This window comes from Acinonyx jubatus, chromosome D4 (genome assembly GCF_027475565.1).
Source record: "Acinonyx jubatus isolate Ajub_Pintada_27869175 chromosome D4, VMU_Ajub_asm_v1.0, whole genome shotgun sequence".
Taxonomy (NCBI): domain Eukaryota; kingdom Metazoa; phylum Chordata; class Mammalia; order Carnivora; family Felidae; genus Acinonyx; species Acinonyx jubatus.
In genome coordinates, this window is record NC_069391.1 from 10,295,923 (window position 1) to 10,323,585 (window position 27,663).

Here is a 27,663-nt window from a genome sequence, read left to right on the forward strand (position 1 = left end):
TAATGTGATAATGGAGGTCATAAGTTCTATTCATGTGATTAGCCACTCTACAATTTCCTTTAATCATTAGAAAAAAAGATGTAATTTTACAGTAGGATTTGAGCCAAGGGGTTATGTTATTTGAAGTAATGCTAAAGCTCTCCTAACTTTGTGAGGATGCACGCTCAACTGGTTCATTTGGGAAAGTATCTGACTGAGGGCCAGCTAACCATTTGTGTCAGCTCTAGCCAGTAGCTTCTTCGAGATAATGATCTTAAAGGGATCTTAGATTTCTGTTGTAACAAGTAGTGCAAAGAAGTTCTGTAAAGTATACTGCTAGAAACTATTTTGGAGCATTTGTGAATTTTTTGATTTGTTGGTTCTTCGTTTAAAGTGTTAAGAGCCGGCAAATTTGATCTGACAGGCAGAATTAGACTGCACTCTTTTGGGGGTGGTGGTGATGTGGTTGGATTCTAAAGCCTAGAGCCTAGAGGAAGTGATGGCAGGAGTAGAACTATAAACCTCAAAATGCTAATAACCTCAGATCCACTCAAGACTCTTCTCCATTAAGATTTGGAGCTAGCTCTTTGAAAGTAGTTCCAGCCTGTAATGTGTGTACCTCATACTAGAAACTCCTTTGTCATTTTTCCAGTTACTTCTGCCAGATGGGTTTTAAAATACTAAGAAAAATATGATGTCAGCTCTTTTGTACTTTGGACTAGAATGATTTTGTTCTCTTGTCTACTTGAAGAGTCCAGTTGAATCCCTCTTTAGTGACTGGCTTTTTTTTTTTTTTTTATTGCATTTTCTATGTGTCCATTTCCACTTGTGGTAATAATCCTGTTGGGATGCATATTACCAGCTGTACGTGAAGGTGTAGCTATGTGGAGCATAAAATCAGATACGCTTCCTGCCTTTGGCTCACAATCTAAATTTAGTAGGCGAGAATCTCCTTTCCTAGATGTCATTAAAAATAGAAGATACCCATCTGTCTGGAATGGTTTAGATACAATTCTGCCTACAGGCTTGGAAATGAACTATATAACGTTGACTTTCTTTTACCCCTAGAATTCTTAGAAAAATAATATCTTCTTTAATACAGAAGGGCAAGAGTGTACAGCTTACAGTGTTGATCTTAAATGATCCTGTAAGTTTATTACTACCAGGAAAATCTAAGAGAATTGAATTTTTAGGAGAAATAAGTTGAGACAGTATCACTTGATTAAGAAAATTGGCTTTGAAGTAAAAGCTAGTTCCAATCTTGTATTTACAATTTACTAACTATATGAGAGAATTATTTAATTCCTCTGAGACTGTAACCTCATTTATAATGTTGAATACGTTAAATTAGTTAACGTTTGTAAAGTGCTTTCTTCAGTGCCTGGCATGTAGAAGGCGTTTTTTGGTGGTGGTAGTTACTATTGTTTATTGTATTGTAATAAACATAAATTGTGGTTCTGTTTCCCACCCCCCCCACCCCCAAATTCTGCCATCTTGCTATTAAAAGATCTTACTGTGGAGCTCAGGGTATAATGGAGTCGGAGATAAACAGAGAATCCCTGGGGGTACTTGGAGTGATGGAAATCATTTAGAAGAGTACTGAAAGTCACACCTAAAGGACTGCTTACGTTTGGGGGTTTCAGAAGACACCGGGAAATACAGAACACTATCATTGAGGTGAGAGGACAACTGGGAGAGTGATGTCATGGAATTCAAGACATAGGTTGCTCACCAGGTCACATATTTTCTTCAGAAGTTTATTAAAACAACAACAAAAAACAAACGAAAGAAGCTTATTCAAAATATTAAATTTTTAAAAATTCTTTCTTTATTTTTTGGAGAGAGACAGACAGAGTGTGAGTGGGGGAGGAACAGAGAGAGAGGGAGACACAGAATCCGAAGCAGGCTCCAGGCTCTGAGCTGTCAGCACAGAGCCCAACACAGGGCTTGAACTCACGAACCGCGAGATCATGACCTGAGCCAAAGTCGGACACTTAACTGAGTCACCCAGGTGCCCCTACTCAAAATATTTTAAACACTAGGTGGCGTCAGGTAGTGCCCTGAGGAAACCATTGAACTGGGCAGATAGGAGGTCTTGATCTTTGAGAGAATAGAGAAATGGCTGTAGACCCAGATTTTATTGGACAGAGAAGTCAGTATGAGGTGAGGAAAGTGAAGGCCATGAGTATAAGGACTCTTACGAAAATTTAGTTGTATAGAGAAGGAGAGAGATAAACCTAAGGAGGTGGAGAAAGGATTGGGGTTTGTTAGCTTTGTTTAGGAAAGAAAAAAATGAGCATGTTTGTGGAGTATGAGGGAGAAATTAAACATATAACCAGATCATTGATGGGCAGGTTGTGGTATGAGACAAGTGGGAGTGGAATCCAGTCACAGGTAGAGGCTGAGATGAGCAGCTGTTGTTTTAGGGAAGGAAAGGAGGAAGACCAGCAAGTTTGAGACAGGAGGGGACAACGAAGAAATTTATGTCTCATGACTTCTATCTACATGGGGAAATGGATAGTGAACTTCCTGAGATAATAACAGACCCCAGCAGTCCTCAACTGAGGATGATTTTTGCCTCCCAGGATATATTTGGCAGTGTCTGAAAAAGTTTTTGATTGTCATAAGTTGTGGGATGCCCTACCGACATCTACTGTGTAGAGGACAGGGATGCTGGTGATGCTGGTGAATGACCTAACATGTACAGAACAGCTTCCCCCATCAAAGAATGATCCGGTCCCAAATGCCAGTAGTGCTGCAGTTGAGAACTTGCCCTAGATCAGAACATACCTCCATCAGGATCTTCAACAAAAGCCAACCAATCTAGACAATGGCTTCATATATCCCCTCTTAGAAAGTCACAGTACATATTTTTGGAAGTCTGAAAAATCCTTAGGAGAAAACCTAAACTATTTAACCAATTAACTGTTTCTCTTCCTTTCATAACAAGTGTTAACACTCTGGGAAATTCATTCAGGAAAAGATTGTACATTTGATTTCTTGGCTGGCTGGTATTGTATTTTCATCCTTCTGTGTGAAGCTCTTAGTTCAGAATCTGGCATTTAGTAAACCATCAATAAACGATAGTTTCTATTATTACTATTTTCTCCTTTCCAGCTGTGAAATCCCAGGCCATTTCTGGTATGTGTTATAAGTTGTAATTTCATTTATTTATTTTTAAAGTTTATTTATTTATTTTGAGAGAGAAAGAGAGAAAGAGAGAGAGCACACATAAGGGTGTACAAGAGGGGAAGGGGCTGAGAGAGAAGGAGACAGAGAATCCCAAGCAGGTTCCATACTATGAGTGCAGAGCCTGACATGGGTCTTGAACTCATGAAGCGTGAGATCATGACCTGAGCCGAAACCAAGAGTCAGATGCTTAACTGACTAAGCCACCCAGGTGCCCCACAGATTGCAGTTTTAAGGTTCAGGTAGTCAGTGTGAACCATCAACACAAAAGACAAGAGATTCTTCTCATAGATCTGTAAAACCTACTGCTATTTGTGCTTTAAAATCTAACATTGGAGTATGGTGGTTCCCCAAAGACTTAAACTTAGAATTACTACATGATCCAACAGTTCCACTTCTGGGTATATACCCAAAAGAATTGAAAGCAAGGACTTGAACAGATATGTGCATGTATCTGTTCACAGCAGCACTATTCACAATAACCAAAAGGGGGAAACAGTCCAAATGTCCATCCATGGGTGGATGGATAAACAAAGTGTGTTTTATGTATATATATAAAACATAATATTATTCAACCATAAAAGGAACGAAATTCTGGCTAATGGTACAAGGATGACTTTGAAGACATTATGCTAAGTGAAATAAGCCAGACACAAAAGGACAAGTATTGTATGCTTCCACGTATATGAGGTACCAAGAGTAGTCAAATTCAGAGACGGCAACTAGAATGTTGGTTTCCAGGAGGGGGAATAGTTGGTCCGTGGGTACAGAGTTACAGTTTGGGAAGGTGAAAAATCCCGGACATGTGATGACTGCACAACAGTGTGGATGTACTTAATGCCACTGAACTGTATACTTCAAAATGGTTAAAATGGTGAATTTTATGTTATGACCATTTTAAACCCCCCTCCCCATCTCATGTTAGAATATTTAGCAACCACCACAAAGCAGTCAAGAAGCTCTCTGGTGGTTTAGTGGTTAGGATTTGCCCCTCTCCCAAAGCTTCACAAAGGTCAACAGAGATCAGTTTTAAACCATTGATACTGTTCTAATGGGGCAGAACAGACATAAACAAAAAATACATTTATTTATTAGATCATTGAATATATTTAACACCCCTACTGACATGCACATAATTTTCTCATTTTCATTACTACACAAAACTTTTGAATTTTCAGGTCCAGGGTTAATAGTGATGATTCTTATGTTTCATTCAAATAAAAGGTGTGTATTTATTTAGAGAAAAAAAAGTGATTCTTTTTATAATTCTCTAAGAATTAACATCATGGTTAGTTTAATTTGGGGGAGTATCTGCATATATACTTTCTCCAAGATTTTTATATGTATTCTTAAAGAATGTTCAGAATGTAGCTAGCAGTATGAGAAAGAACCTTCATGGGACAGCAGTCACTTCCCTACATCTCAAGAAAATCTCCTACAAGTAAATCTGTTTTTAAAAATTGTCTAAAAATGTTTGTCAGAGGCAATATGGGGCATGCTTATCTAGGGTAATGTTGTTGTTTTAATCTGTGATTTTTCCAATCGAGAAGAAATGGAAAAAGGAGTGAAGGTTTTGATATTGTGGATGTACTTGCTGATTAAGGGATAAGAACATATAGACACAAACCCAGGAATTATCTTACTTCTGCTAAAACAACAACAAAACCCTCAGCTCTTCAGCACTAGTCTGTGTAATTGCTTTCGGCATAATAGCTATTACCTCCGACAGACTGAACGTTTAATCACTAGATTGGAGATTTCCCTTTGCAGTGCACAAATAGGAAAAACACCACCATGGAAGTTTTCTCTCCCATCTGACCCTCCTGTTTCTTAACTTACTAGCAATGCAACTGCATTTCACTGCCATGCCTCATCTTAACATTCTTAAGTTGTAATGTTACAGATTATTAGCCCACCAAAGTTTTTGATATGTTAGCACTGAACAGTTACAAATGAGTACAAAACAATCTTGTCATTCATAGGGTTGTCTTTTAAAGGCTTCTGTTTGATTTTATGCACAAAGTATAGTCATCTTATGGAAAATAAATGTTACATTGCTTTCTTAAATCTCTTTTACACTTGTAATCTAGATTTAGTATCCAATAAGAGATCATATTTTCTTATTCTTTTTAAGTTTATTTACTTTGAGAGAGGGAGAGAGAGAAAGTGAGAGAGAGCAGTGCTCAAGCAGGGGAGGGAAGGAGAGAGAGAGAGAATCCTGACCAAGCTTTGTGCTGTCAGCGCAGAGCCTGACGTGGGGTCAATCTTACAACCTGTGAGATCATGACCTGAGCCAAAATCAAGAGTAGGAGGCTTAACTGACTGAGTCACCCATGCACCCTTACTGTTATGTTTTCAATTATGTTCTAAATATGTTTATAATCTTATATAACGTTGGTGTTAAAATATTGAGGTTTCTGTTGCTTGTTTTGACTGTTGTTATAATTCTTGGAGGTTCATGAAACATCTATAAACTCTTCTTCCTTGAAACGTAGGTATAATTCAAGCAACATACGCTTCTGCAATATCCAGAATATATTTTGCCAGTAACAAAAGGGTATTTTTTGGAAACACCAAACTTCAAAGAGCGTTAGACTAACAAGACACATACATATCATATAATTCTTCTTTATCTTCTGCCCGCCTCCTTAGATCACAAGACTGTAAAGAAGAACATCCTAACTTTTTACATGAATTTTATATGTATCTTAAATATATTTATATTTGTTTTAGTGTTAATATATTGAAGGCTATATATATGTAGCCTGTCGTATATATAAACTATATGTGATATATTAGTTTTTTTCAGGACTTTAATCTCTTTCAGGAGGTTAATGATACAGAATCAAGAAGATATAATTTAGCTATTTTTAGTAAATTCTGCCTTGCTTCTGTTTGGTATTCCTAGAAGTCAATGTGTATATATAATCTTTTTTCTCATTGATGAACAGAACTACAGGTATGAACCAAAGAAGTTTCTCTTCTTTGTAAATTCTTTCTTCACTTCTCTCCTCCAAAAATTTTTAAAGTTTGTTTGTTTGTTTGTTTGTTTGTTTAATCTCTACACCCAACATGGGGCTCAAACTCATGACCCCAAGATCAGGAGTCACAAGCTCCTCTGACTGAGCCATCCAGGTGTCCACCAAATGTTTTTGATGTTTATTTTGACTTCAAATTATAGGCAACCATATATCCTGAATGATAATGAGGTGTATGTATATTCTACAGTCGTGGAATATGGTCCATGAACTGTTTTAAGTGAAAAAGGTGAGGTATGTGGTATACCCTATAATTCCATTTTGATTTAAGAGAGTCACCGTCTATTTGATTTTGCACAGGGCAAGGTTTGGCAGGGTGTACAGGTGTAATAACTGTGAGGAACCCTAGGGAATGGGATGGTGCTCGTTGGATATATCCAGTGAGATATATCCTATCTCAGGTTTGGGTCCCTGGAAATAGAACACGGGATGAGATTTCATGGGGGCAGTGACTTACTAGGAAGAATTTCAGGGAAACTTGGTAGGGGTGAGGAAGTGGGTCTGAGAAGAGGGAAGGGGACTGGAGGCCAAGCAAGGGTGCAGCAAGGATCAAGCAAGATCTCGGGGAGGACACTGTTGGCTCAGTCCTGCAGGGGAGTTCTGGAGCTTATTCCTGACAGCTGTCACAATCAAGAACAAGATAAGAAGGTAAAGCCTTTGTAATACTGCTGGCCCCATCAGTCATTGCATAAGGACTGCTGTCCATGGGGAGGGGTGCATAAGTGATCGGAAGTGCTGGCAGCCCGAGAATAGCCTTCCCATAAAGACCTACATTTGCTGGCTGTGGTGAGTGAGAGAGTGCATAGGGTTGGGGAGGGACAGAGCACAGAAAGCCATTGTAGCTGTCACCCAGGTGACACAGGGGTTTAACAAGATAGAGGGTTGGCTCTTTCTCACGTGATGATCTTGTTTGAGCAGTCCAAGGCTGGTATGGTGGCTCCACAGGGTTCCAGGCTCCTTCTGTTTGGTTACCCATATCTACATAATCTGAGATACTCAATATTATGTCCATATTCCCTTTCAAAAAAAGGGGAAAGGTCAGAGGGAAGAGGGCACATTAATTCCTCTAAGAGCAAGTTCTGGAAGTTACACACGTCACTTAAGCTCAAATCTCATTGGCCAGAACTTAGTTACATGGCCACACCTGGATACACAGAAGAATAGTTTTTACTGGTTGGCCTTATGCCTAGTTAAAAACAGGGGACTCTTTTATTACGTAACCATTTCTGTAGAAGGAGAGAACGCAATATTGTAGGACAATCTGTTATAAGGGTATTAATTTTCTACTTTATCGGGATGTAGTTTGTTGGTTTGTTTGGTTTTTAGTTTTAACAATAAGCGTGTCACAGGCTGGGGTCTCCTGGAGGCAGAAGTTGAGATAGTTTAGTGTACAGGATGTTAAGAAGTGCCCTTCTGTCCATCTCTGTGGGAGGGATGGGAAAGAGGCAGGATTTGGCAGGGGAAGAAGTTGAGTTATGATGCTGTCCTGAACAGTAGTCTTAGCTGACCCTACAGGGAGCCTAGAGCTAAAATGGCCTTTTTAAGTTGTCCTGCACTGGGTTGAAGTGGCTGCACCATTATACCCTCAGCTCCATCAGTCACTGAATGTGGGCTACCTTGGGAGGAACATGACCTTGGGCAAGGCAGCTCTGCAGAGGTGATCTTTCAGGGGTGACAGCACTCCTAGAAAATGGGACACCAAGTCCTTCTTTAAAGGGAGAGCTAGGTGGCACATATCTATGTCTGTCACAATATGTGTGTGTGTGTGTGTGTGAAAGTAATTAATACATGTTTATGTATCCACTTATGTTTTACTTTTCAAGTTTTTATTCAAGTATAGTGGACAATGTTATATTAGTTTCAGGTGTACAACATAGTGATTTGGCATTTTTGTACGTTACTCAGTGCTCATCATGATGTCTAGTTTTTGAAATAAATTTTTATAAAAAAAAGGTAAAATTTACTTAATCATTTCTTCCACAGAGTTTGTTGAGCAGCTACTATGTGCCAGGCTTTGTTGTAGGCACTAAAGATAGGGAAATGACAAAACAAAGTCCCTCCCCTTGTAGAGTTTATATTACATCTGAAGATAGACAATAAATAAATAAGTAAATTCATGATATGTCAGATGGTGATAATAACTTTGGAGAAAAATAACATAGTATAAGGAAGGATCTTTCTTTTATTTAGAGAAGGCTTCTCTGATAAGGTGATTTGACCAGAGATAAGAGTGAGATGATGAACTAGCTATGCAGGTATTTTTTTTTAAGTTAATTTTTTTATTTTGAGAGAGAGAGAGAGAGAGAGCGTGTGCAAGCAGAGGAGAGGCAGAGAGAATCCCAAGCAGGCCCCTGCACTCTCAGCGTGCAGCCCTATATAGGGCTTGAATCCACAAACTGTGAGATCATGACCTGAGCCAAAACCAAGAGTTGGACACTTAATTGACCAAGCCACCCAGGCACCCTTTTGGGGATGAGCATAATAAGCTTAGATTATAGCACATTCCAAGACAACCCAGTGGCAGGAGTGTGTAGTGTATTGGCATGTTTGGTGATGTAAATCGTATTTAGAATTTTTACTTTTTAATTATACCCATTTTTGGAAGGCTGAAATAAACTCAGTGAGTGACAGGTCATTAAAAGGGGATGGTGGGGGGAGGAGGCAGGAAAGGTTCTTGGCTGAGAATTATCAGCCCTAATTCTAGCCAACATAAGCAGAAGAGGAATTTACTGGAAGGTTTTCAAGTACCTTACAGCACTGATAGAAAGACTGGTTTAATGGTTTAGAAAGCAGGCGGGAACCAAGGGAATCAAAAGATCTGGAATTACTACCAAGATCACACCCCTGGAAGACCTTGGTTAAGGATGTCTGGTTAAGGATGCTGAATGTTTGTGTTCCCCCCAAATTCATATGTTGAAATCAGTGGTCTTAGTAGATGAAGCCTTTTGGGTGTGTTTAAGACATGAGGGTGGAGCCTCATGAGATTACTGCCTTTTAAAAGACGCTCCAGGGGCGCCTGGGTGGCTCAGTCGGTTGAGTGTCCGACTAAGGCTCAGGTCATGATCTCACAGTTCGTGAGTTTGAGCCCCGCGTTGGGCTCTGTGCTGACAGCTCGGAGCCTGGAGCCTGCTTTGGATTCTGTGTCTCCCTCTCTCTCTGCCCCTCCCCCACTCATGCTCTGTCTCTCTCTGTCTCAGAAATAAATAAACATTAAAAAAAATAAATAAATAAAAGACGCTCCAGAGAGATCCTTTAACCCCTGTGCCCTGTGTGAGGATACAGAAGAGAGCCCTGGCCTGAACATGCTGACACTCTGATCTCAGACTTCCAGGCTCCAGAACGGTGAGAAATAAATTTCTGTGTTTATAAGCCAAAATACCAGTCTGTGGTGTTTTGTTATAGCAGCCAGAGTAGACTAAGACAGATGCTGTCGCTGCCATTTCTGAACGCTGATGTTGCATCTGTTGGAGGCCTGACTTCTGAACTTGACATTTCTTTTCTTTTTTTTTTTTTTTTTTAACTTACCATTTCTTATTTGAGTCAGTCTCTCTATCTCAAAGACATTTAAAAAGATTACTCTGGCTGCTATGTCAAGAATGATTTAAGGGGTTCGGTAGTAGAAGTGGGGGGAGCCAGTCATGAGGCTCCAATGTAGTGATAGTAACTTATATTAGGATAATGACAATGGAATAAAAAAGAATGGACAGATTCATGAAACAGCCCATTAGGTTGCCACTAAAATTCTTATCTTGGAAAAATTCTTTTTCTTCTTCATCCTCCTCCTAATTCTCTTCCTGTCCCTCCTCTTCTCCTATTTCTCTTCCTCATTATTCCTTCTTGAAATCCAAACCTTCCTAGAGGCCTTGTTGTAGATCCTATCTTGCACACAGCAGTGTAACTTATCTAACTTATATTTCATAAAATCTCACAGTGTTCATTATTTGCTCATTGAAGAAATATTTCTGAGTTCCTGTTGTGTACTCTGTGGTGCTAAAGGAGGTTGCTAGTTGTATTCATTCTAAATGGAGTTCAAAGGGCCCCTGGGTGGCTCAGTCGGCTAAGCATCTGACTTTGGTTCAGGTCTGATCTCACCGTTCGTGAGTTCGAGCCCCATGTCAGGCTCTGTGCTGACAGCTCAGAGCCTGGAGCCTGCTTCCAATTCTGTGTTTCCCTCTCTCTCTGACCCTCTCCTGCTCACACTCTGTGTGTCTCTCCTCTCTCTCTCTCTCTCAAGAATAAATTAAAAAAAAGTTTTTTTTAAATAAATAAATAAATAAATAAATAAATAAATAAATAGAGTTCAAGTTTAGACCCTCAGAAATGGTTGTTTTCTTCCAGGGCACTTCATGATTGCTGACACAGATCACCCTTTTCTAGGTGTGGATAATTTGAAACCACATGATCTCCCTTCATCTAAACTTTTTTCTCCAGGACTGATTAGTCCCTTATTTTAGTCTTTTACATATCAGTTATAGGCCAAATGTGTATCCATTATTTTAAAAATTAATGAGAAAGAATGGTATTTTTTTTTATCCTCTTAAGATAGCGATTTTCAAATAAAACCAATCATCAGAAATGGCTAAAATGGTCTTTAAAAATAGAGCATCCCAGCCCTCCTGAATCATAACATCTGGAAGTAGGTCTCAGAAATCTTTATTAAAAGAAAAAATAAATATTCAGGATAATCTGCTGGGTTTGGGAACTATAGCTTTATGCTGTTGAGACTAGCTTTGCTCTTGGCCAAGAGAATTAATTAAATTTTTTTTCAGGGCGCCTGGGTGGCTCAGTTGTTTAAGCATCGAACTCTTGATTTTGGCTTAGATCGTGATCCCAGGGTCGTGAGATCGAGCCCCATGTTGGGTTCTGCGCTGAGCATGGAGCCTGCTTTTTTTTTTTTTTTTTTAACATTTATTTATATATTTTTGAGAGAGAGACAGAGCGCACACGGGGGGGGGGGGGGGGGGGAGAGAGAATCCCAAGCAGGCTCTGCTCTGTCAGCACAGAGCCCAATGTGGAGCTTGAACTCACGAACCATGAGATCACAACCTGAGCCAAAATCAAGAGTTGGGCACTCAACCGACTGAGCCACCCAGGTGCCCACACATGGAGCCTACTTAAGATTTTCTCCTTCTCTTTCTCTCTCTCTCTCTCCCTCTGCTCCTCCCTGACTTGCATGCACACACACACTCTAAATAAATAAATAAATAGAAATAAATTTTTCTAAATGGGAATGATCCATTATATAACTGTTTGGTTTTCTCAGCTTGATTTTAAAATATGACATTTGTCTCATCTTTGAGATTGTTTTCATAAGATTATAGATAGTTTTCGGGGGGGGGTGGTGGTAGAGGTGGATTCCATTAATTTTTCTCTTGCCCTGTGGCTATTTTGTATCTATACAGTATTTATTTCGTCTCCAAAAATAAAAGAAACTTAATCTCTATATTACAAGAATATAGCTCACTAAACTTCAACTTCAAGCAAGTCTGTATTAAAAAACAGCTGGATCACTGCTCCATAAGCTTAGTGTGAATACAAATCACCTGGAGAGCTTATTAAATTGCGCATTATGATTTAGTAGGTCTGGAGTGGTGCCTGAGCTTCTGCATTTCTAAACAAGCTGGGGTAATGCTGATGCTGCTGGTCAGCAGATCTCATTTTGAGTAGTAAGAGGCTGAGGACAATTGTATTACCCTTTGAGCTTTCATCTTTGTATGAGTTACTCCGCTTTGAGGCATGTTTTGGGACTTGTTTAGTTTGACCAAAGGTTAGTAGTATATTTTAAGAAGATTGGATTATATAACCTTTATTGCTTTTTCCCATAATCTTGAAGGTTATAGTACTATATATAGCCTAAGGTTTTAGTTTCAGGCTTTGGAACTGAATAAAGGAAATGTCAGAAGCAGTATACTTTTTATTGAATCATTAAATCTGTAGCAGAAAAATCGGGTTTATATACTTGAAGTAGTCTGAACTACAAGTAGCGTATTATTAACTGAATTCAGAATATGAAAGAAAGTGATACAAGGTTGGACATTATTAGTAGATATGCAGGATATACCTACAGATTGGGGAATCTGTGTTGTGCAGAATTGAGACCGCTTTGGATAAGATAAATGTTAGGGGCGTCTGGGTGGCTCAATCTGTTGAGCATCCGACTCTTCATTTCGGCTCAGGTCATGATCTCATGGTTTGCGGGATCGAGCCCCGTGTTGGGCTCTGCACAGACACTGTGGGGCCTGCTTGGGGTTTTTTCTCTCTCTCTCTCCCAGTAGACAAATAAACATTAAGAAAAAAAAAAAAAAGATACATGTTAGATCAGTGGATTCTTAGCGGGGAGTGGGGGATTTTTATCTCCCAGGAACACATTTGATAAATACCTGGAGACATTTTTAGTTGTCATGATAGCAGGATGGTGGTAGTGCTCTTGGTGTCAGTGGGTGGAAGCCAGGGATGCAGGGAAACACTCTCTGGTACGCAGGACAGCCCCTCGCAATAGAGAGTTACTTGGCCTAATATGCAAATAGTCCCAAGATCGAGAAAAGATCTAGTCCCAAGATTAGAGAATTTTCACCAGTATTTTTAAAATATTTTTGAATCAAAAATTGTTTTGCATGTTTATTTATTTATTTATTTTGAGAGACGAAGAGTAGGGGAGTGGCAGGGAGAGAGAGAATCCCAAGCAGGCGCCACGCTGTCAGCAAAGAGCTCAGTGCAGGACTCCAGCTCACAAACCGTGAGCTCACGACCTAAGCCAAGATCAAGAGTCAGACACTTAGCCAACTGAGCCACCCAGGGGCCTCTTTATTAACTTTTAAATTAAAAGTAATGCAGAGGGGCTCCTGGGTGGCTCAGTCAGTTAGGTGTCCAAGTTTTGATTTCACCTCAGGTCACGGTCTCACGGTTCATGGGATTGAGCCCCACGGGAGGTTCTGCGCTGACAGCACGGAGCCTGCTTGGGATTCTCTCTCTCCCTCTCTTTCTCTGCCCCTCTCCCCCACCCCCCCACACTCTCTCTCTTTCTCTCAAAATAGGTAAACTTAAACAATATATACAAAATAAAAATACTACAGGAAGCAATCATTCATATTCCTACCAAATTCAACCTGTTAACAATTTTGTCATATTTGATTGTAACCTTTTTGTTTAAGAAATATCACTCCATTATATTTTTAAATGTTTATTTTTGAGAGAGAGAGAGAGAGAGAGAGAGAGGGGAAGGGGCAGAGATAGAGGGCTACAGAATTTCCGGAGTGGGCACTGCGCTGACGGCAGAGAGCCTGTGATGTGGGGATTGAATTTACGAACCGTGAGATCATGACCTGAGCTGAAGTCAGACGCTTAACTGACTGAGCCTCCCATGTGTCCCTCACTCCGTTATTTTTGAGAAAATAACATGATTGTAATTTTGAATTCAAATAATGTGGAAAGTTCAGGGATGAAAATAATGAAGCTAATCCACATCTTACCACCCAGACATACCCATCATAAATACCGGCTGAACGTTAATCTTAGATATCTTTCCATGTATGTGTATAGATAGAAGAATAGAGAGAAATGCTTATATAAAATTGGGACCATACTGTAGATGAACCAAAAATAACCATTATGAAAAAATTTAAATCTAAAGAAAACTAAATGGAATTATTAACCCCAGGTACTTTACTCATCACTGAACTTCAGCAGTTATGAATACAGAGCCAATCTGATTTTATATACATCCACATCTGTGCCCACTCACCTGACCCATAGTATTTTGAAACACATCTCAGACACGACATCATTTTATCTGTAAGCATTTTAATGCCTGTCTATAAAACTTGAGATCTCTTTCTTTGAGCTATTAATCACACACATACAATTAACAATTTTTCTGATTGATTCATTCCCTTCCTCCTTCCCCCCTCTTTCCTTCCCTTGAATTATGTTTTCTTCCAAATGGAAGGATATTTTTTCCTACTGAGGTTGCACAAAATGAAAATGAAACAGCAGAATTCCACAAAGAAAGGGAAATGGATGCCGCACAGGCCAAACCAAAGCTATCTACTGCAAATACTTTTTGCGAATTTCGTTTTTTCTTTCTAGAATGTCTTCATCTGTTTGGCAGTGCTGTGTAAAATAATGAAATACTTTATTTCTCTTCTTTGCTCTGTTCATTTTTCAAGATGCCTGTTTTATCTTTTCCAGTATTTCTTTGAGATATCTCCCTGCTTTGATGTATTTGCTTACAGCAATGACCTCTGACGACTGTTAGCAGGAAAGTACCTGCAGGAGTCATCTAACTGGTGGTTTGCTTCTTGAGGACAGGAGCAAGTTTTACCATCTTTCTTCCTGACATGTCTTCAGTATTTGTCGGATGCTTGTTATTAATCTTGAGGGAAGCCTGCCAATATTGATTGGTATAGTAATTAAAACCATTGATTTACAATAATAACATAGTCTAACATATGTGCATGCAAGAGAATATTATTCAGATGCTAACATTTGGTCCCTGTATGGTACCTGTGGGCAGTCTCCATATAAAGTCATGAAGCAGGGAATTCTCTCTGATCACATCCTCTTGTTTCTTCTGACACTTACAGGGTGACCATATGTCCTGGTTTGCCTAGTACAGTCTCCATTTCTACACAGTCTCGATGAAATATTAATAGTGTCTCTTTCCTTTCACAGAATTGTCCCAGTTTAGATGGGACTTATACCACATTTAATGTGTGCCAGGCTTTTTTCCAGACACTTTACGTACATTCTTATTTGATCTTCGTGACAACCCTGAGAAGCAGAGCCCATTATTACCCCCATTTTACAAATGGGCAGGTTGGGGGCACAGAGAGGTCAAATAGCTGGCTGATACCACAAGGCGGGGTTCGAGTAGTAAGTGGCAAAGCCAGGATTTGAGTGCAGGCAGTTGGGTGCCAGCGACCTTCACCACTCTGCTGTGTTGCACCCAGACTGGCCCCAAGGAGATCTTTGTAGAATACCTATCGACCCACGAGGAGTCTCCTCATACCTAATCTGCATCTTTGTAGATCAAAAGGCTGGCGAAGCCTTTGGGAATTTGAGTGGTTTCCTTATCTTCACAAAATACTTGTCGTTTCCTCACGTATCACCATGCCAATCTGATAGAGGCGTCTTTCTCTGAAGATTGAACATGTACCTTTTTTCATTCTCTTAATGGCAGCTATTTGGCATTCCCTTCTAACTCTTTTTTTTTAATGTTTATTCTTGAGGAAGAGAGAGAATGCACGCATGAGCAGGGGAGGGGGAGAGGGGGGGGGGGACAGAGGATCCAAAGCAGGCTCTGCGCCGACAGAGCTAAAGTCTGATGTTCAACCGACTGAACCACCTAGGCGCCCCTGAAATTCCCTTCCAGATGTTCAAGTGATGTATATCCTCAGCTTCCATAGATAGTCAGGTCCCTGCCACAGTCACTTTTCCTTGCTTCTGGCCATCATTGGTGTTTTAAATTCACACACACACACACACACACACACACACACACACACACACACACACACAGTGTCTCTAGCACCTACAACAGTGCCTGCCATAAACTACCTTTGATGGTCAGTTCATATTTTGGAGTTGTCTGGGAACAGTATTCGAGGCCCTGGCATAAAGTGCTTTGACGAAGGATATTCGAGAAAGCTACTGCTTTCAAGTAGCTTACAATCTAGTAAGGGGATGATGACCGTTCACAAATAACCATGACACAGAGCAGCTGATCTGTAGGAGCAGAGTAATTTGGAGTTCAGAGGAACACAAATCGTTTCTGACAGGGTTGATCCAGAAACATTTTGTGAAGGTGGACACACAAGTCCGTTTAATGATTTCCTAAATTGGGCACAGAAGAACTACTTTCTCGTGCTAAGGACAGGGCTTAAGTCTGCCAAGAGTAAAGGCCTGACAGAAGAGTGAGATGTGATTAACCCAGAGGAGAGGAGGGCTCCAGTCAAGTTGACACTTGGTGCCCTTGTGAGAAACCCTCAGTCTCAGGATTGCTCTGTTTTTACGGTATCATCATCATCATGGCACATGTTGACCTTCTAGGTGGGTTATAAGCAGCAGGAACAGATGGAACTTCTCAGGGGCAAGGAATTTCATTTTTTTTAATGTGGAAGTCTATTTATTTGAAAAAATTTTAACTTTTTTGGTTTAAAGTCTTTTGATATACACAAGGTCTTTTTCCCTAATAAAAACACTGTCTATTTCTCTTATACAGTTGACCCTTGAGAAACATGGGATTAGGGGTCTCAGCTCCCTGCACTGTTTGAAATCTGCATGTACCTTTTGACTCTCCCAAAACTTAACTACTGATAGCCTACTGTTGACTGGAAGCCTTATCAATAAATAACACAAACAGATGATTAACATGTATCTCCTCTATGTATTATATACTGCATCCTTACAATCAAGTAAGCTAGAGAAAAGAAAATGTTATTAAGAAAGTTATAAGGAAGAGAAAATACATTTACAGTACGGTGCCGTATTTACCAGAAGAAATTTGCATATATGTGGACTCCACAGTTCAAACCCACATTGTTCAGCATCAAGTGTAATTGCATTGACCGTTTTTACTTTTTATTTTTTTTTAGGATTTTATTTTTATCTAATCTCTATACCCAACATGGGGCCCAAACTCACAACCTCAAGATCAAGAGTCTTACACTCTATTGACTGAGCCAGCCAGGCGTCCCTTACTTTTTTACTTGACTATCTAAATAACAACAACAACAAAAAATGATTAATTAGAATTTATCACAGTACCCTGATGAGATAGAGCAGTATTCATTATCCTCACTTCACAAATGAGGAAATTGAAGTTAGATTACAGTATAAGTAAGCTATGTGATTTGGGTGAAAACGGCAAAAATGGGACTTCTCCTTGGGTCTTCAGAATCGAGAGCCAGTGTATATCACGTGGTATCATTGAACTTAACAGATTAAAAAAATTTTACCAATATCCAGATAGAAAGGAACATTGAAAGTTGTGATTATCTTACATTTTAGCTCCTTTTTAAATGAATGTCATTATAGAATCTGGTTCAACCTAATCAGTCTGTTTCCGTTTCTGAGTCAACAGGCCTATTTGTTTTGATGAGTACAGATCCCATAAATTGTACTGAAAGGGAAGTCCCTTGGAGGCTGCAGGTGGCCTACACGCTACCTCTGTGCAGATTGGTAAAACAGTCTCTCCAGACGGTTTGGGTCAGTCAGAAGAAGGCATCTCCCCTTGGGGCATGTTCAGCCCACACCAGGGTGCTGGCCTTGGGAAGTAAGTGTCTGGATTTTCATGTCTACACTGGCCACTCAGAAAACAGCAGCCGGGGATCCTGTTTAATTTATTCATGAGGCTCTGAGGCTTCTTTAGGGCTGTGTTTACAGAGCGCACCTGTTGCTTTTCCTCAGTATGCAGCGTGTATACCTCCCTCAGTACCTGTGCTTGTTTGCTCCACCCGGACCCCGAACCTCCCTGATATTACATGGCTCACCCCTTCACTTCATCCAGGGCTCCCCTTAAATCTTCCCTTACCAAACGTCCCCTCACCTCCTCTGCCTGGAATACCACCTCCAGGCACACTGCCCCTTCTTGCCATAGTTTCTTCATTATACTTCTTACCACCTGGGATAAGTAAATTCGTGTGTGTTTTGTTTTGCTTTTGCCTCTCCACTAGAAAGTGCACTTTGTGAAAGTAGGGGTTTTGCCTATGTTGTTCACTGCTCTGTTCCAGCAACTAGAACAATGCCTGGCAGTGGGGAGCTCTCAGTCAGCATTTGTTGAATGAATGAACACACATTGGACTGTTCGTATTGTGATTGATGATATCAATGGCCAATTTTAATATTTGCTACTTCTGCTGACTCTATTTGTACGCTTTCTGGACTATGATGTTATGAATTTTGTCTAATTGAACCATCACAATAGCAGTGTGAGGGGAAAATAATGTAATTCTTATTTTAGAGTTGAAGAAATATACCAAAACTTAGAAGAGTTAAATGACATGCCCAAAGTCAAATATCTAATCGTTAGAGTCATTCCCTTGACAGGTAGTTTTGATAATCAAAGTTCACTTAAAAACATTGTTTCAGTGATTCTTTAGGTCTTATGGCTTTTTTGAAAGAGGCATTTCCAATTACTGGTTTGGGGGGGGAGAAACCTTAAAAACACTGTCAGCTATGTTTTAAGGGAAAGAGGAGGTAAGGCCCTTGGGATTTGAAGCTTTGGGATACTGGAGATCAGACAACTCTCCTTTGTAATCTTGCATTCTTATCTAAGGGTGTTCACCTTGAGGGTCCTTTGGGAAGAAGAACATGACTTTGGAGTCCTTTCCCAGCTGTGTAACTCTGGCTATATAACTTATCTGAGCAATTTTTTCATCTCTAAAGTCAAGTAAGAGTGTCTACCGTATGGAGTATGAAGATGAAATGCCTGGCCTAGTTTTTTGAGCTTGGGAGCTTGATTTCTCCTGTCCCCTTTTCTTTCTCCCTTCACCTGCAAGAGACTAGAAATCCAAGTTGTTTGAGCCCTCTTCAGGGTGATTTCTCTTCTTGATAACTTCCCTCTAGATAAGTAATCCTATATGTTAAACTGTTTTCTGGTAGTATGTAGGCAATCAAGGTACCTTTTATAATTTGCATGTTATATTATTATTGCAACTCAGGGAGTAACTCAGGGTCTTTGTTTATTTTTATTTATTTTTTTCAGTTTATGTATTTTGAGAGAGAGAGTGTGAGTGGGGAAGGGGCAGAGACAGACAGAGAGAGAGAGAGAGAGAGAGAGAGAAAGAATCCCAAGCAGGCCCTGCACTGTCAGCGCAGAGCCTGACATGGGGCTCCATCCCATGAACCGTGAGATCATGACCTGAGCTGAAATCAAGAGGTGGATGCTCAACCGACTAAGCAAGGTGTCCCCATGGACTTTGTTTATAAGTGTTGTGCACATACTGTTTTCACAAATCTTTGGGTCCGATTCCTGCTTTTGTAATTGAATGTTCATAAAAACTGTATCACTAGCTGGGAAGCCCTCCTTGTTTCTCACATCCTTCTCTCCATGTTCCATGAAATACCAGGTTATTTTAAGTCATTGACGTGTTTGCTAACACGTGTAGGTTTAGATGCCTACTAGAATTTAAGTAGCATCTTACAATTTCTATAATAGTCACCATGTCCCCAGAAGAGTAGTGTCATGTACAGACTCAGAAAATAGGGTTTCCTGAACCAATGAGTAATTGAGGTAGGTGAAAACCCAGGAATTTTTAGGCTCTTTCTCTGAAATTAAACAGTACAGCATTTAATTTCTAACTGGAAAATTATTCACTGAGAAACGGGAAACAAGTTAAAGGAAGTACAACCAACTTCTGGTTAAAGATGTCTGGGGGTCCTTCCCAATTACATGCTGATCTTCTCTTCTCTTAATACCCTATTATATGCTGTATAATAAAGCATTAAAAAAGGTTCATTATTTAAGCATTAATTATGGATTTAGCTGGAAGGTGTATGATTTAAAGACTAACTGATTTAACCCCAAATAATGATATAACTATATTGGAAGGGACTCTGGGAGTATAAGAGAACTAATTCCTTATTTGTCATTACAGAAAATCTGTAATGTCAAAAATGGATGAATCAGGCAATTGCAAGAAATGATTTTTATGTAGGACCATAGGGAACACTATCAGATGAAACAGCCACAAGAGGTGAAAGTTGTTGATGTTAGTGGAGTAAGGGTGAGGCAGTGAACTACTGCTTTTCACTTAAGTCTTATTGGGTATTATTGAATGGTTAATTATATGTATATTATTTTAATTTAAAAAAATTTTTTTAACATTTTTTTATTATTTATTTTTGAGACAGAGAGAGACAGCACATGAACAGGGGAGGGTCAGAGAGAGAGGGAGACACAGAATCTGAAACAGGCTCCAGGCTCCAAGCTGTCAGCACAGAGCCCGACGTGGGGCTCGAACTCACGGACCGTGAGATCGTGACCTGAGCCGAAGTTGGATGCTTAACCGACTGAGCCACCCAGGCACCCCTATTTTGAGTTTTAAAATAAGGGCTAAAAGGGCAAGAGAAAAAGTAGAAATATAACAATCTAAGAAAGTGAAAAAAACAACCCAAGAAAGGGAGAAAATGTTTGCAAATCCTTATCTCTGGTAAGGAACTTGTGTCTAGAATATACAGTAAACTCTTCCAACCCAATGATAAAGAACCCAAGTAACTTATTAAAATAGGCAAAGGATCTGAGGTCCCAATAATTCATTTTTGCTTTTGTTTCCCTTGCCTCTGGAGACATGTTGAATAAGAAGTTGCTGCGGTGAGGTAGCCATTAGTCGTATCCCATTTTTATAGCTGAGAAAACATAATTTTGGTACTCTCTTATGTTAATGCTTAATTATACAGCCATTCCATCTCTTTATATATGTTTTTTTTTAAAACTCTGAGTGTGTAAGAAGATGATCTCTTTCCTACCATGTAATTTCTATAAATATACTCTCTTTTATCAGAATCAATTTCTATATCTTAGTTTCAGTTTCTACATACTTTCATTCTTTCCTTGACCTGCTTCCCTTTTAGGTCTTAGCACAGGGTAATTCTCTATTTTTTTTAAACCTCAGTAAACTGCAGAGTGATAACTATGGTGGTATTATACATTATATACTGTTTTCAGACTTCTTTCACACCTAAATAACCTTGTTCTATCTTCACAACAGTTATTTGAGATACACAGAGCAAGTGCAAATTGCTTGTTTTCGTGAATTAAAACCTTGCGACTCACAGTGTTCGCTCAAGTTTTTGTTTGTTTGTTTACAGTCACATAACTAGGAAGTGTTAGGAACAGGAATACTCCGGCTTCTGGCCTAACATCGGGCACCTTCCGCTGCTGTTAGGACCTTGCGTTGTGCTCCCTTGCATGATGTAATGCACACTTAACCAGGTTTCTTTCATACTTTCATATTGCCAACCACTTATTCAGAATTCAACCCAGAGTAGCAGTTTCTCTTGTTTTGTCAGAAGACTTCCTATAAAAAGAAGTTGTCAACAAGACAGGCCAATAATTTGCCAGATGCTCTGTATTTAGCAGAGCAAGTCTTTGAAGTTGTCCCTACTTACTGCTCTTCTGCTGTGTGTCTATTTTGTAATCTCTGTCAGGGCTGTTGTATATAGATCGGTTTCCTGGGGCCTCAGTAACAAATTGCCACTAAGTGGGTGGTTTAAAACAACAGAAATTTGTGCTCTCACACTTCAGGAGGCCAGAAGTCCAAAATCAAAGTGTTGGCAGAACTGGTCCTTTTTAGAAGTTCAGAGGGAGACTGTTCCATTTCTCTTCCCTGGCTTCTGGTGGTTGCCAGCGATCATTGCTGTTCCTTGGCTTTGCAGCTGCATAATTCGAGTCTCTGTCTCCTTCTTCATATGGCTGTCTTCCCTCTGTGTCTGTGTCTGCATATGGCATTCTGCTCACTGTGAATGCCTGTCTCCTCAGCTTATAAGGACACGGTCGCATTGGATTAATACCCTGTCCCAGTACGACCTCATGTTAATTTACACCTTAATTACATCTGCAAACGCACTACAGTTGACCCTTGAACAACACAGGTTTGAACTGTGCTGGCCTTCTTACACGTGGGTTTTTTTCAATAATCATATACACTGACAATATCAATAAGTACAGTATAGTACTGTAAATGTATTTTCTATTCCTAATGGTTTTCTTAATGACATTTTTTTCTAGCTTACTTTATTGTAAGAATATGGTATATGATACACGTAATATACAAAATGTATGTTAATCAACTATTGATGTTATAAGGCTTCCAGGCAACAGTAGGCTATTAGTTAAGTTTGGGGGAGTGGGTCAAAATTATACATGGATTTTCAACTGCACAGGGGTCAACTTGTTTTTTCATTTTTCTAATGGTGTCTTTTATTGAATACAATTCTTGGTTTTCAGAATGGTCTAATTTTTCCTTAGTGAAGAATGCTTTTTGGTGAGCTATTTAAATAATCTTTTTTTTTTTTAACCTCACTGTCATGAAGATAACCTCCCGTATTATTATTTAACTATTCAATTTTACCTTTTTTACATTTATATCCACAGTCTGCCTAGAATTGATTTTCATGTGTACTTGTGTGAATTTTTGTGTGAATCAAGATTCATGTTTTTTCTTTTAATTTAGATATCTAGTTGACCCAATACTGGCTCTTTTTCTTAATTTTTTGGACAAAACTTACTTTTTCTCATTGCTTTACAAAATGCCGCTTTTGTCATAAATCAAATGTCCATGTACATGTGTGTTATCTCTCAACTCTACTCCGTTTTGCTCTTCTTGTGCCAATACCACAGTCTTCAGTCCTGCTTTTCAAAAGTCTTGATATCCAGTGGAATCAGTCCTTCCGTTTGTTCTTCATCAAGATTATTTTAGCTGCTCTTGACTCTTCGCATTTCTGTATAGATTATAAGATCAACTGTCCATTTGTCCAAACAAAGCTACTGATATTTTGATTGGTATCTGCACTGATCTGTCGACCAATCTAGGGAGAACTGATGTCCTTATACTTTTGAGGCTTCTAGAATAAAAGATGGCATATTCTGAATTTTCTGTAAGTCATTTAAAAAAAAATTTTTTTTAAAGTTTTTTTTGAGAGACAGAGACAGAGTGTGAGTGGGGAGGGGCAGAGAGAGAGGGAGACACAAAATACGAAGCAGGCTCCAGACTCCGAGCTGTCACCAGACAGCCCGACGTGTGGCTTGAACTCATGTACTGTGAGATCATGACCTGAGCAGAAGTCAGACACTTAACTGAGTCACCTGGTCGCCCCCTGTAACTCATCTTTAATTTAGCTCTCAAGCTGTCAGATGTTTATAGTTTTCTATGATGAAGTCTTAACGCATCTGCATTATATTTATTCTTAGTTATTTGATATTACCTGATGCAATTGTAAATGATACATCTTTTTAAAGTTTCATGTAATAATTATTTGTTCTTTGGGATATAGAAATACTATCGGCCTTTTTATATTCACCTTATATCCAGCAACTGTGCTAAAACTCAGTGGTTAATTCTGATAACTTATCTGCAGGTCCTTTTGAAATTTCTATGGAAAGGTTCATATCATCTACAAATAATGACAGCTTTATATTTATTTGATAAAAATATAATTGAGTCGTGTGTGATTTTAAATTTTCTAGCCACATTAAAAAGATGAAATTAATTTTAATAGTATATTTTATTCAACTAAAATACCAAAATATGATTTCAACATGTAACAAGGTAAAAATTATTAATGAGATTTTTACATGCTTTTTCATACTTAATCTTCTAAATTTGGTGTATTTTACATTTATGATACATCTCAATTTAAAGTAGCCATGTTTCAAGTACTTAATAGCCACGTTTGGCTAATGACTACAGCGTAGGTTTAGAGAATGAGGCAAACTTTTTTTTAAGCAAATGTTATATATATAGCTTTTTTATGTGTAACTTTTAATGGAGTCACTGATGGGGCTTCTACTGTCTTGATTATATATAAGTGCCAAGGAGAGATTGAATTTTCAAGGAGGTTATACTGAAAAGGTGTCATTTGAATGTCTTGAACTGTGAATATAAATTTGCCAGGTGAACAAAATGGGCAAAGAGAATAACATGTAAAATTGTGATGTTATATGAGAGTAGAATTCGTTCAGAGCCTTGCAGATACTTTGCTGTGGGCGGAGAAGAGGTCACACTGTGAGAGTGGTGGCTGACTGGCCAGCAGTTCTTGCCCAGTTCCCTGTGTTATGAGTAATTTATTAGTAATGGTAGTTCACATGTTCCAAATAGATAAAGTAAGATAAATTTTCAAAAGTGTAATTGCTGGGCCTAATAAAATATGTATATACCCCAGCACATACGGTGAATCTCGGGGTCTGAACGAATTTTTCTGCCCCTAGAAAGTATGCTGGTTTCAGTGCATAGTCAACTGCAATAATTAGTGTACTGTATCTGTAATGGGTTAACTGTTGTATTAAGTTCGTATTTTGGGTCTTTTGGTTTTGTTTTTATTTAAATTCTAGTTAGTTAAGATACAGTGCAATATCGGTTTCAGGAGTAGAATTCCGTAAATCATCACTTACGTACAACACCCAGTGCTCATCATAACAAGTGCCCTCCTTAATGCCCATCACCCATCTAGGCCACCCCCCACCTCCCTCCCTCCATCAATCCTCATTTTGTTCTCTATCATTAAGTGCCTCTTCTGGTTTCTTTCCCTCTTTTTTTCCCTCCTTCCCCTAGGTTCATCTGTTTTGTTTCTTAAATTCCACATATGAATGAAATCACATGGTATTTGTCTTTCTCTGACTGACATATTTTGCTTAGCATAATACACTCTAGCTCCATCCGTGTTGTTGCAAATGGCAAGATTTCATTCTTTTTGATGGCTGAGTAATATTCCATTATTATATATGTACACACACACACACACACACACACATACCACATCTTCTTTATCCATTCATCCGTCAGTGGACGGTTAGGTCCTATCCATAGTTTAACTATTGATAAGGTTGCTATAAACATTAGGGTGCATGTACCCCTTTGAATCTGTATTTTTGTATCCTTTGGGTAAATATCTAATAATGCAATTGCTGGATTGTAGGATAGTTCTATTTTTAACTTTCTGAGGAACCTCCATACTGTTCTCCGGAGTGGCTCTACGGGTTTATATTTTGTTGATTACTGGTAAAGTTTAACATTTTTTCTTATTAACAGTGATACATTACTACCTTCTAGTTCTCAGATTCCATTCAGGGTTTTCTAGTTGTCCCAATTATATCCTTTGCAGCAGAAAGATCCAGTTCAGGATCAGACTTTGCACCTCAGTCTTCCTTTTCTTTGGAGGAAAAGGCATTTTCTTGACATATTTTACCTTGGCATTTTTGAAGATTACAGGTAGATTATGTTGTAGAAAGCCTCCCAATTGGGTTTTGTTTGTTTCCTCATGATTAGATTCAAGATCCAGCATCTAATTGAATTGGCAGGAACATTACTTCTCATTGTATCTTACCAAGTGGTATAGGACTTTGATTAGTCCAATTATTAATATTCACTTTGATCATTTGATCAAGGTAGAGTCTGTCAGGTATCACTTCTGTATTTTGGAATTTATGTGTGTTATATGGAGAAGTACTCTGAAACTCTCCCACACTTTCCATTTATTCAGTCATTTATTTATATCAGCATTGCTTCATGGTTTCTTACTTTATTCAATAGGTTATAATCCATTATTGTCATTATTTGTTTTGATGCTGAAATTATCCCCAGTTTGGCCAGTAGGAGGTTTTTCAAGCTGGATCCTCCTCCTTCTTTTCTTAAATGCTTTATTTTATTTATTTTTATTTTTATTTTATTTTATTTTTTTATAAATGTTTATTTATTTTTGAGAGAGAGAGCGAGAGTGCATGAGCAAGGGAGGGACAGAGAGAGAGGGAGACACAGAATCCGAAGCAGGCTCCAGGCTCCGAGCTGTCGGCACAGAGCCCGATGTGAGGCTCGAACTCACAAACAGTGAGATTGTGACCTGGGCCGAAGTCGGACGCTTAACCGACTGAGCCACCCAGGCGCCCTTATTTTATTTTTTAAGTGAACTCTACCCTCACCGTGGGGCTTGAACTCACAACCCCAAGATCAAAAGTAGAATTCTGTACTGACTGAGCCAGCCAGGTGCCCCTTATTTTTTTATTTTATTAATTTATTTTTCCAGTTTTATTGAGGAGCATTGATACATAACATTGTACCAGTTTAAGGTGTATGTATATATTGTGAAATGATTACCACAGTTAAGTTTAGTTAACATCTATCACCTCACGTATTTTTTTCTTATTATAAGAACTTTTAAGATTTACTCTTAGCATCTTTCAGATACACAGTTCATTCCTGTTAACTATAGTCACCATGCTGTATATGTATCTCCAGAACTGAAAGTTTGTACCCTTTGACCACCTTCACTCATTTCCTCTACCCTACCCGCACCTCCAGCAACCACCAATCTATTCTCTCTTTCTATGAGTTTGGTTTTTTTTTTTTTTTTTAGATTCCACATATAAGTGAGATTATACAGTATTTGTCTTTCTCTATCTGACTTATCTCACTTACCATAATGCACTCAAGGCCCATCCATGTTGTTTTATATGTATGTTATATATAGGTTCCCTTGGAGATACATATATATATGTACCTGGTTCCCTTTATCGGAGAATGGTATTACAAGCCGAGATGTAGAGACTAGGTATGTTCATACCAAGTGGAGGTGGTCACTGCTCCAAGGCCCTCTCAGTACATAGATTTACAGAGCTAGGGAGTATGTATGCGTGTATGCTTATGTATACACACAGAGACATACATACCCCATACACATTTATGTCTGTATTCTTTTTTTTAATGTTTATTTATTTTTGAGAGAGCGTGAGCAGGGGAGGGGCGGAGAGAGAGGGGAGGGAGGATCTGAAGCTGGCTTTGTGCCAACAGCAGCGAGCCTGACATGGAGCTTGAACCCATGAACTGTGAGATCATGACCTGCGCTGAAGCTGGACTCTCAAATGACTGAGCCACCCAGATGCTCCTATGTCTATATTCGAAAAGATCCATTAGTTCACCCAGACCTTCCACAGGGTTTATTCTAACCTTTCTCTTTTCATATTTGTATCTCTCTTCTCTTATAAAGAGAATTCTGGGTCCCATTGTCCTTAGTTGATTTTCTTATTTAAAAAAAAATTTTTTTTTAAATAAAAAAAAACCTTTTTTTTTTTTTTAATCTTTATTTTGAGAGAGAGACAGAGTGTGAGCAGGGGAGGAGCTGAGGGGAGGGAGACACAGAATCAGAAGCAGACTCCAGGCCCTGAGCTGTCAGCAGAGCCCGACGCGGGGCTCGAACCCACGAACCATGAGATCGTGACCTCAGCCGAAGTCAGACGCTCAACTGACTGAGCCATCCAGGTGCCCCTTTTTAATCTTTTTTAATGTTTATTTATTATTAATGAGAGACAGAGAGAGAGACAGAGCATGAGCAGGGGAGGGACAGAGAGAGAGGGAGATGCAGAATTGGAAGCAGGCTCCAGTCTCTGAGCTGTCAGCACAGAGCCCGACACGGGGCTCGAACCCACAAACCGCAAGATCATGACCTGAGCTGAAGTCGGATGCTTAACTGACTGAGCCACCAGGCACCCCAGTTGATTTTCTTATTTGATGAATCCTCCCATATATGAAAAATCTCTTCTTGTGGCCTCTGAACCGTTCCATGTGGAAATACTCAGGGTCACCTCACTCAGGGTTCAACCTCCCGTGCAGACCGGCCCTTTGTGTGCATGTGGATAGTCTCTTCACAGTTTGTGCCCCGTGCGTGGACACCTACTATGCTCTGTCCCACCTAATGGCTGTCAGACTGGATTGCTCAGGAAGGGGCGAGGGCTTCCTGGGAATTCTTG

General features: G+C 39.3%; 1 protein-coding gene and 1 long non-coding RNA gene across 8 annotated transcripts in view; one reads left to right on the top strand and one right to left on the bottom strand.

The window, feature by feature from the left end:
• Window positions 1–27,663, top strand: part of SCAI (suppressor of cancer cell invasion) — a 148,876-nt gene that overhangs the window by 39,071 nt on the left and 82,142 nt on the right. Inside the window, exon 3 of one of the 7 annotated variants that reach the window (XM_053204623.1) lies at window positions 9,404–9,548. The exons of the other annotated variants lie outside the window; for them this stretch is intronic. The gene's annotated coding sequence lies outside the window, so the exon portion shown is untranslated. The remainder of the gene's footprint in view (window positions 1–9,403; window positions 9,549–27,663) is intronic. 7 annotated transcript variants of the gene reach the window in all.
• Window positions 6,213–27,663, bottom strand: part of LOC113592871 (uncharacterized) — a 45,345-nt gene continuing 23,894 nt past the window's right edge. Inside the window, exon 3 of the long non-coding RNA XR_008290941.1 lies at window positions 6,213–7,223. This is a non-coding gene — a long non-coding RNA (uncharacterized LOC113592871). The remainder of the gene's footprint in view (window positions 7,224–27,663) is intronic.